The sequence below is a fragment of the Pseudorca crassidens genome, chromosome 4 (assembly GCF_039906515.1).
Source record: "Pseudorca crassidens isolate mPseCra1 chromosome 4, mPseCra1.hap1, whole genome shotgun sequence".
NCBI classification, from domain to species: Eukaryota; Metazoa; Chordata; class Mammalia; order Artiodactyla; family Delphinidae; genus Pseudorca; species Pseudorca crassidens.
In genome coordinates, this window is record NC_090299.1 from 8,038,974 (window position 1) to 8,049,258 (window position 10,285).

General features: G+C 36.3%; 1 non-coding gene across 1 annotated transcript; it reads right to left on the reverse strand.

Moving 5' to 3' along the window:
* Positions 1 to 6,982: 6,982 nt before the first annotated feature.
* Positions 6,983 to 7,088, reverse strand: LOC137224197 (U6 spliceosomal RNA). The gene has a single exon (XR_010943292.1). It is a non-coding gene; the product is annotated as a U6 spliceosomal RNA (small nuclear RNA).
* Between the last annotated feature and the right edge of the window lie 3,197 nt (positions 7,089 to 10,285).

Sequence of the window (10,285 nt, forward strand, 5' to 3'; positions counted from 1 at the left end):
TACTAATAGATAAACTCCTATGATCATGAGTAGAGAAATAAACTACAGTTAAGCTTCTTAATAGTGTTTGGGATATATAAAGGAAGGTCCAGAACTATATGAGACAAAGGGGAAAGAGAGACCAGAATAAACTAGTAAAGCTGGGAGGACCTTTCAACTTCTGGACACAACCAAAGTGAAACAGGTTGAAAGAACAACAAAGAGAAATTCCAAGTCAGACATACCCTGTAGTTGTCTACCTAGAGGGCCACGAGACTTTTAAGAACAAAGATATATATTACTCAGTTTTACACTTTTAAAATCAGCTATTTATGATAATATAACCCCTGCATTCAACCCTGAATCTTTAGCAAAGCTTTCTACAGAGAATAAGCCTTAGAAGTTATTTTGGAAGGACTGATTTCCATGGGCACAAAGAAGTGACAGAAGAGTTAGCACATCTGGAAGTAAGCTACAATAAGTATGGAATATAATTAAAGTAGAAGTTACTCTGAGAAAAAGAAGTACTCTGAATATCCTTTAAAATATTGAAAGAAATATGGGCTTTTGTTTTAAAAAATAATGCAAGCTGAGACTTCTCTGGTTGCGCAGTGACTAAGAATCCTCCTGCCAATGCAGGGGACACAGGTTCGATCCCTGGTCCGGGAATATCCCACATTTCGCGGGGCAACTAAGCCCGTGCAGCACAACTACTGAGCCTGCACTCTAGAACCCGCAAGCCCGTGCTCTGCAACAAGAGAAGCCACCGCAGTGAGAAGCCTGTGCACTGCAACAAAGAGTAGCCCCCACTCGACACAACTAGAGAAAGCCCAAGCGCAGCAACGAAGACCAACGCAAACAAAAATAAATAAATAAATAATAAAATAAAGCATGCAGTCTCATGACAATGGAGACAACCAACAAGAGAGGTGATACTGTCTTATAATTTAAAATCTGCCCTGAGCACACATAAACATTTTTGGTTTCTATCCTGAATAATTTGTGTAGAGATTCACCAAGAAGCTACTCAGAAACTTTCAAACTTGGGGGTATTGGTGTTTCCCAATTATATATTCTTTCAGTTACTACATTCTGGAATAAGGTTGTAGAATGGGTACAAAAGAAATTTCAATCCTAGAGAATATTTACAGTTAAGACAATTGTAACAGTGATTTCAAATAGTAAAGAGTTGTAATAGTGATTTCAAATAGTAAAGAGTTGTCTGAGATCTAATTCTGTGACCTCTTCTCTGGTCACTGTCTCCATCACTATCCTGCTTTTGCCAAACTGACTCGTTTCTTTTCTTAAATCACAAGAATATGCACACTGCCATGTCATTGATCAAAGCAAATCACAAGGTCAAGCCAGATAACAATGTTGTGGGAAAGAATACTTCTATGGTGGTGCAAAGGCGTCCTTGATGAACAGCTATTTAGTCTACCTTCCAATACAATATGGATTTGGGGATTTCCTTTTAGCAATGTATAGCTTATACATTTTATTGGTATATTTGATTTTGTGTCTCCCTGAAGGTTGAAATTTCAGGAGGAGCTCTCATATCATTAACTTATTTACTCCCAAGATCCATCCAGGAAGATTAGAGATATTTATTTATCTACTTTTAGGAAGAAAAATTTTTACTTACTTGTATCATAATTTGTATTGTTGCCTATGATGATAATAGAAAATATTTCTGACTAATTACATATTTTAATGTGAGCATACTTAATATCTCTCTCTCTAAATGGTTAATATAACTTTGTTTCCCTTTTTCCTAAAAGAAATATCCTGTAAATTTTTTCTAAGAAAATTTTCACTCATAGGCTAATACCTATATTCATTTTACTCATAAGTTCAGATGATGACACAGCTTTCAGAAATATCCTATTCAAACAAAATATATCAATTTTATTTATACTACTAATATAAGTTATTATTACAAGAATAAATATAATAGAGGTTGCCACAGTCAGTAAATCACAGACCTGGTTTTACTTCTGCTCCCCAAACTAAATTTTGACTTTATGTAAGGCAACATAAAATTCTCAGTAGTTGGTTGTCTTTGTTTATCTAATGGTAGTAAAAATATCTGTTTTATATTTTTGTTGTGAGGAAAGAAAAGGATATAAAGCTCTTAGCACAGTGCCTGACACAGGTGAATGTTGCTGATGGCTTACATGGTCACGGTTATTATAATTACCAAAATTAGCATTTATTAATCCCTTAATTTTTGTCAGGTACAGTGCTAAGCAACTTATTAAGTTAGTTTCATTTATGTACCACCCCTCCCCTCAGTAAAACGAACACAAATCCTTAGGCAGGTACTAATATTAGTCCCATGTTATAAATAAAGAAACAAGTACAACAGAGTTAATTGGCCAAGTTTACAGCTAGTATAAGTGGGTTCCCTGATGGCCCTCATTAAAATTTCTCCAGGGCACGGTATGTGAATATTTAGCTCAGAAGTAGCCACTACTCTACTTTGTGTCCCTGCATATATCAATAATTAGCCAGGGAGTGCTTATTCATTCAGCCTACAAGTGCAAGTGTTCTCAACCCAGACCTCTAGGCAGCCCCTACCAATTAATCAGAGTTTGTATTTAAATTGAAATATGTTTATCATCTGGCTCTAAAAGGATATAATTCTGTTAATGAACATTTTTATATAACTAGTAACTAGCCCACTAGCTTTAGTCAATCCCATTTGTACTCTGCATTTGGACTAGTTCCAGGTGGGATTTTATAATCAAACTGGGTGTGGAGTAGTAAAAGAAAGAATCAATTTGGACATGCATACGGACAGTAGGATCAGTGCTCTCATATTTTGAAACAGTGCTCTCTAGCCTTTGATTTTAGATGGTGCTGATGTATCCCAGGATTACTTTTGAATTAGGAAGGTTTCGGTGGAAAAAAAAAAAGTTGAAATAGTTTTTAAAAAACAAGTGGATTGTTTACAGAACTATTCTGTGCTAGTTAAAAGGACTAGATGAAATAAAATAAGTCAATAATGTCTATCCCCAGGGGGAAAAAAAATTTCAGACAATCAGACAATTCTGGGTGGCAAGCATGACCTGCCAAAGGTCGCAGAGGAAGTGAATCTGTGTTCTCTACCAAGGCAACTGTGACAACTGCAACCTTGTATGTAGTTATTCCCTTTTTTGTCCCGCTTTATTCCTACTTCTTGGGATCATTTACCATGTAAGCCACCTACATCAGAATTAGGTGATGTTTTAGGAGAACACAAACTAAATCAAAGGATTGTATATTTACTTGGGTAACCAGTGACTCTTTTTTTAAATTTATTTTTTGCTTGAGAACAAAATGAAAACTTCTATACCTTATTATCACTGATGCTGTTTTCTAGGTTCTGTCTCAAATTTGTATACCAATAAGTACATGTAAATTGTTTTTTTCTATTAAATATCTTCATTTCAATACAGGACGTGCTAAAAATAGAAAATATTGGGCTACATTTATATATAACCTCTTCATTTCTCCAGCCCTTTGCCAACCCTCTATATGCTTACTTGTTCTATTGAAGTATAAATGACTACATGACCTTTACCTGAATCATCTTCTGTGCTCCGAAAGCACAGAAGAATTTCATACAACAGTGGATGTTTGTGTGTTCTAAAGATGCTTTCTTTAATAGCCAATATTATAACTTTTCAAAGAAAATGTATATCTCCAATGTTTGGCTTCCATACTTTTTAGATGGGAATTGTCATCTGTTCGTCCATTTCTATGTGCAGAACAGATAGTACATTATTCTACATCAGTAGTTGGCAAACGATGGTCTATGGACCAAATCTGGCCCACCAATGTTTTTGGAAAAAATTTCATTAGTACACAGTCCGTCCCATTTGATTATATGTCTATGGCTGCTTTCATACTACAAAGGCAGAGTGGGGTAGTTGTGACAGAGAGAGTGTGATATGAAAGCTAAACATATTTACTATCAAGTTTTTTAAAGAAAATGTTTGCTCTGTTCTGTGCTATAACTCTGAAATCTCTTCTGTTCATTTTGCTTCTGCCTGTCAATTTTTATGTTATATCACAGGGAGCTGTGGATTTATATCTTATTCTCCAGTTGCAAAACATAAGATTACTTAGCTTTAATAATACCTTCCAGGGTGGAAACCTTTGAAACGTGTATGAAACAGAGGACATTCCAGACAGGAATAAACTGTGGCTTTTAACTACCCTTGCAAGTTTTACTATCCTTGTTACAGCAGTTCTGTGAATGCTCTGATGAGATCTCTCAAGAGAGAACTTGTTTCTAGGAGTATATTTAGCTGACAAACTATACCTGCTAGATATTCGGGATCTGACAGCATATAAACGAAGCCCATGCTCTCTTCAGTCAATGACTGAAATCACATGGGTACTCTGAGACTCCTCTTGGGATTGTAAGTTTCCCAGAATTTCACTGCAGTTCTGTCCAGCCCTCCTTTACCTCCCTCTTCCCTTTTACAAGAGCCAGATTTGTATAGTTTTCTGAAAGTTCTCTCTGCCCAAAACTGCTTCCTTTCCCCTTTATCTATAAATCCTTTACTCCCAACAAGTATCTTGCATGTATAATTCTGTCGGCATCTATATTTGGAGAACCCAATCTTACATACCTGCTCTGTTCTTATTTCCTTTTGTTCTATGTTAGCATTCCACTCAAAACAAACAAATGAAAACAAAAGGAAAGTTGTAAATAATAACAAAATAAAGCATATCTGGAGAGTGGCAGTTTTTGAAAATTATTTATCAGATTATAAACTTGGAAAATCTGTTGGGAGATCATTTCCATTCGTCTCCTGAGTTTCTACACATCTTACAAGCAGAGACTTCACTCTGCTATATTTTTCTGAACTACATTTTCAAGGCTGAAAATAGGGATAGTTTCTTCCTGTGGGGCAGATAGCAGGTTTGATTGCTGTCCAAAATAATAAAGATAATCCGTCCCTTCAGGGTAAACATGAGGCAGGTTTCTAGTAGATTCTTTAAAAGATTGGGGTTTCCTAACCTTAAATTTCTCAGTTGTGATACAAACCACCTGTGTGGGCAGCATGCACACACATGGCTCCACATTGCCCCATAAGACACAGGGGACAAAGGGAACTAATGCAAACATGCAGCTTATGCTATATGCTGTGCCATGAACAGCAAAATCTTTTGTCCCTAACCTGGAACCTCTTTTTCTGCATCTGTTAAACTGTGACAGACTAATTTGTTAGCACACAGCTGGCAAAATCTCAAACCCTTCTCAGTTCTTGAAAAAGTCTAATCAAGAAATTTAAAGTATAAAAAAAATCTTTGCAAAATGATTGAATGTGGAATAAATAACCATTAAGTCTCCTTTCCCCAAATACAAGTGCTGCTCTCTTAACTCTGTGATAAGGTAAATACTCTTTTATTGCAAATTAGACTTTAAAATTCGATAGACTTGTGAAAGCCATTTTGGGTCACTGCTTGAGAATTCAGGAAGGAAAGAAAAAAAAATTTTCAGCAAACCTATAAAGACATCACTTAGGATTTCAAAATATTTTTATCAGTCAGTGTGCCCATTGATTTAGGAAAATAGATCACTTAAGTATTTTTATCCCTTCAAAATCTACAGCATTACTTTAGATGGAAGCAGATTTCTGGTCTAAATTATGGCTCTATCAGGCGTTGGAGAAATGAATGACAGGACTAAGCACCTCATGTAGGAGTCTCCTCGATTACCCTTCAGCAGTCTAGCTCTCTGTTCAGCTCATGTTCAGCTATGATGATTATTTTATGCTAATAAAGTAATATTATGTAGTTTTTACTGAGACGGGAATAAGCAAAATGAGCCTGGAGAGGACTCTGCAGCTGTGTGGGTTGACTGTATATGATCCTTGGGGGATGTGATTATCAGGCGACTGAACCATCATTAGGATAATTAGTGTACTTGGCAATTGCATTAGTGAAATTATTGTCATTGCTCACAGCTTGTCAGTGCAGTGTTTTTTGACTTGGTAAGATTCATTTTTACAAAGGCAACTGACCATGTGAATGAAATCAGGAGAAGTAAATACTTCCGTTATTTCTATTCAGTCAGTTACAGAACTAATAAATGAAAGGGGAATATACTTAAGCCTAAAGGGGGTATTTTCTAAAATTAAATGGTTAACTTGCAACTGTCTTGGATGTAAACTTAAATAATCAACACGAAATCTCTTATTGTTTATGAACAGATAATCTGTTTAATTGTCAGCGCTCATTGTGAGTCACTTCTTTTTTTTTTTTTTTTTTGTGGTACTCGGGCCTCTCACTGTTGTGGCCTCTCCCGTTGCGGAGCACAGGCTCCGGACGCGCAGGCTCAGCGACCATGGCTCACGGGCCTAGCCGCTCCAGGCATGTGGGATCTTCCCAGACCGGGGCACGAACCCGTGTCCCCTGCATCGGCAGGCGGACTCTCAACCGCTGCGCCACCAGGGAAGCCCGTGAGTCACTTCTTAAAAGATAAATGCTAAGGCCATTGAGGCTATTTTTTTTTTAATGGAAGTATGGTTGATTTACAATGTTGTGTTAGTTTCAGATGTACAGCAAAGTGATTCAGTTATATATGTGTGTGTGTATATTTCTAAATATTTTTTCTTTTTCAGATCCTTTTCCATATAGGTTATTAGAAAATATTGAGTATAGTTCCCTGTGCTCTACAGTAGGTCCTTGTTGGTTATCTGTTTTGTTTTTAAAGGGACACTTTTTAAAATTTATTTGTTTGTTTGTTTGTTTATTTATTTATTTATTTTGCGGTACACGGGCCTCTCACTGCTGTGGCCTCTCCCGTTGCGGAGCACAGGCTCCGGACGCGCAGGCTCAGCGGCCATGGCTCACGGGCCCAGCCGCTCCGCGGCATGTGGGACCTTCCCGGACCAGGGCACGAACCCTCGTCCCCTGCGTCAGCAGGTGGACTCTCAACCACTGTGCCACCAGGGAAGCCCGGTGTTTTATGTATAGCAGTGTGTATATGTTAATCCCAAACTCCAAACATATGGAATGCTTTGTGAATTTGCATCTCATCCTTGCGCAAGTGCCATGCTGATCTTCTCTGTATCGTTCCAATTTTTGGTATATGTTCTGCTGAAGCAAGCATGAAGCTATTCTTATACAACTGTCTTAGTAATTACTTTGTCTGTTACTCTTTGGGCCTGCCATGAGTATTCACAAGTGGCTTCCATTTCTATTTTGGAAGAAATCATACCTTGAAAAAGTACAAAAGAACTACTCACATACAGTTAGTGCTCAGTGATGCTGTTTTTCTTTGTTTATTAAATATGCTGAATTTCTGATTAAGGATGACTGATCGCTAATAATTCTGATGACCCAACCACAGCAGAGCACTGACTGTTAGGGTTTGGCACAGTCATCTGTTCTACCCTAGACAATGATATTTTTGTTCCACATGATGTTTATGATTGTTTTCAATAGACCGAACCTTTAAGCACAAGGTTGTCCTGCTTGACATTTTGCTTCTTTCATGGGATTGATAGGGTGAGTACGCACTATATGGAAACTCAGTCTTTTCAACTTCTCTTTTCACCAAGTTTATCTAGCTTTTCTCAATAAGAGAGTGAAGGACCACATGTCTGTCCTTACTGAAAGACTATGAAATATTGCTGGAAGTCATCTTATTTTTTGTCATGTACATTTGGGCCTTACATTGTTTTCTGGACCCTCTTTCCTCCATTTGTTTTTTCATCTCTCCTGTCCCCATGAGAGTAGTCAGTCTTGGCAAAAGTCATAGAGCTGACTTGTGTTCAAGAATACAGGGAATAGGAGGAAGCTCCTTGACATTGATCTTGGCAGTGATTTTTTGGATATGACACCAAAAGCAAAAACAACAAAAGCAAACATCAACAAATGGGAGTACACCAAACTTAGAAGCTTCTGTACAGCAAAAGAAACAACAACAAAAAATCATGCAGAATGAGAGAAAGCTTTTGCAAATCGTATTTCAGCTAAGGGGTTAATAACCAAAATATGTAAAGCACTTATACAACTCAATAACAACAAAAAATCCAATTAAAAAATGAGCAGAGGAACTAAATAGACATATGTCCAAAGAAGATATCCAAATGGCCAATGGGTACGTGAAAAGATGAAAATATCACTAATCCTCAGGGAAATACACATCAAAACAACAATGAGATATAACCTCATACCTGTTAGAATAGCTATCATTAAGAAGACAAGAGATAACAAGTCTTGGTGAGGATGTGACTAAAAGGGAACACTTGTACACTTTTGGTGGGAATGTAAATTGGTGCAGCCACTATGGAAAATGACATGGAGGTTCCTCAAAAATTAAAAATAGAACTTCCATATGGTCCAGCAGTTTTACTTCTGGGTATATACTCAAAGAAAATGAAAACAGGATATCTAAGAGATATATTCATTCCCATGTTTATTGCAGCAATTTTTACAATATCCAAGATATGGAAACAACCTAAATGCCCATCAACAGATGAACGGATAAAAGATGGTGGTGTATATGCCAACCCTCCCCACAATGGATAAATGGAGTATAACTTTATAGATAGCCCTCCATTTCCTTGGTTCCATATCCTGGGGTTCAACCAAACTTGGATCATGTAGTATGAATATTTTAGTGGAAATAGAATCCTTTTATAAGTGGACCCAGGAAGTTCAAACCCATGTTGTTCAAGTGTCCACTCTATATACATTGGAATATTATTTAGCTATGAGAAAGAAAGACATCCTGCCTTTCCCAATAACATGGATGGACCTTGAGCACATTATGCTAAGTGAGATAATTCAGACAGAGAAAAAAATACTGTACAATATCATTTATATGTGGAATCTAAAAATGCCAAACTCATAAAAACAGAGAGCCAAATGGTGGTTACAAGGGACGGTGGTGGGTGGATAGAACATTTGCTGTTTAAGTGTACAAACTTGGCATTGAGTGGTAAATAAGTCCTAGAGATCTAGTGAACAGTATCATAAATATAGAGAACAATATTGTATTATAATCACTAAATGTGCTAAGACACTAGAACTTAATTTTTTTTTTTTTTTTTTTTTTTTACACCGTAAGCAAGAGGGATTTATTCCTGGAATGCCAGGTTGGTTTAACATACAGAATCAATCAATGTAATACACCATATCCACAAAATAAAGACAAAAAACACATGACCATGTCAGTAGACATTTGACAAAATGCAATATCCTTTCATGATAAAATGAAAAAACACTCAACCAACTTGAAATAGAAGGGATATTCCTAAACTGATAAAAGCCATCTATGAAAAACCCACAGGCAACATCATACTCAATGGTGAAAGACTAAATGCATTCTCACTAACATCAGGAACAATACAAGGATGTGCATTCTTGTCACTTCTATTGAACGAATTTAATGTTTTAAACCACTAAAAAGAAATGATAATTATGTAATTCAGTAAAGGTTCTAATTATCACTACAGTGGTAATCACATCACAATGTATTAATGTATCAATTTAACATGTTATACACATTATATTTGCACAATGTTATATGTCAAATATATTTAAAAAAATGAATTAGGGGAATCTGATAATGGGACACAGGAATATCAGAACCCATTCCTCAAACCTACTGTCTTTTTTATGGAAGATAAAAAAATCATTCATTGGATTTTCTCCTTTAAAAGAAGACCCAGTATATGTACTTTGAAAAATATTTAAAATTTTTTACCCAACAAATAAAGATCACAACCAGCCAATGTATAAAAATTAAGTATTTAGAGAAAAAAATTCAGACATATGAAAGCTTGTAATGAGAAATAATATTTTTCAGTTATGAGGAAAAATAAAAACAGAACTAGAACACTGAAAAACTATGGGTTGGCCAAAAATTTCCTTCGGTTTTTAAAGTAAAAATAAAAGACACATTTTTCATTTTCACCAAGAATTTTATTGAACAATGCATTCACTGTTTTGTTCCACTACCTTCTGCCATTTTTAAGGCAACTTCATAATTCCATCTTCCCAAAACTTTTTATCTTTTTGAGCAAAGAACTGTTCCAGGTGCCTTTTACAGTCTTCCAGGGAATCGAAATTTTTTCCATTATGAGAATTTCGTAAAGACCGAAATAAATGGAGATCCGAAAGTGCAATGTCTGGTGAATACGGCAGATGAATCAGAACTTCCCAGCCAAGCTGTAACAGTTTTTGCCTGGTCATCAAAGAAACATGTGGTCTTACATTATCCTGATGGAAGACTATGTGCTTTCTGTTGACTATTTCCGGGAGCTTTTTGTCAAATGCTGCTTTCAGTTGGTCTAAT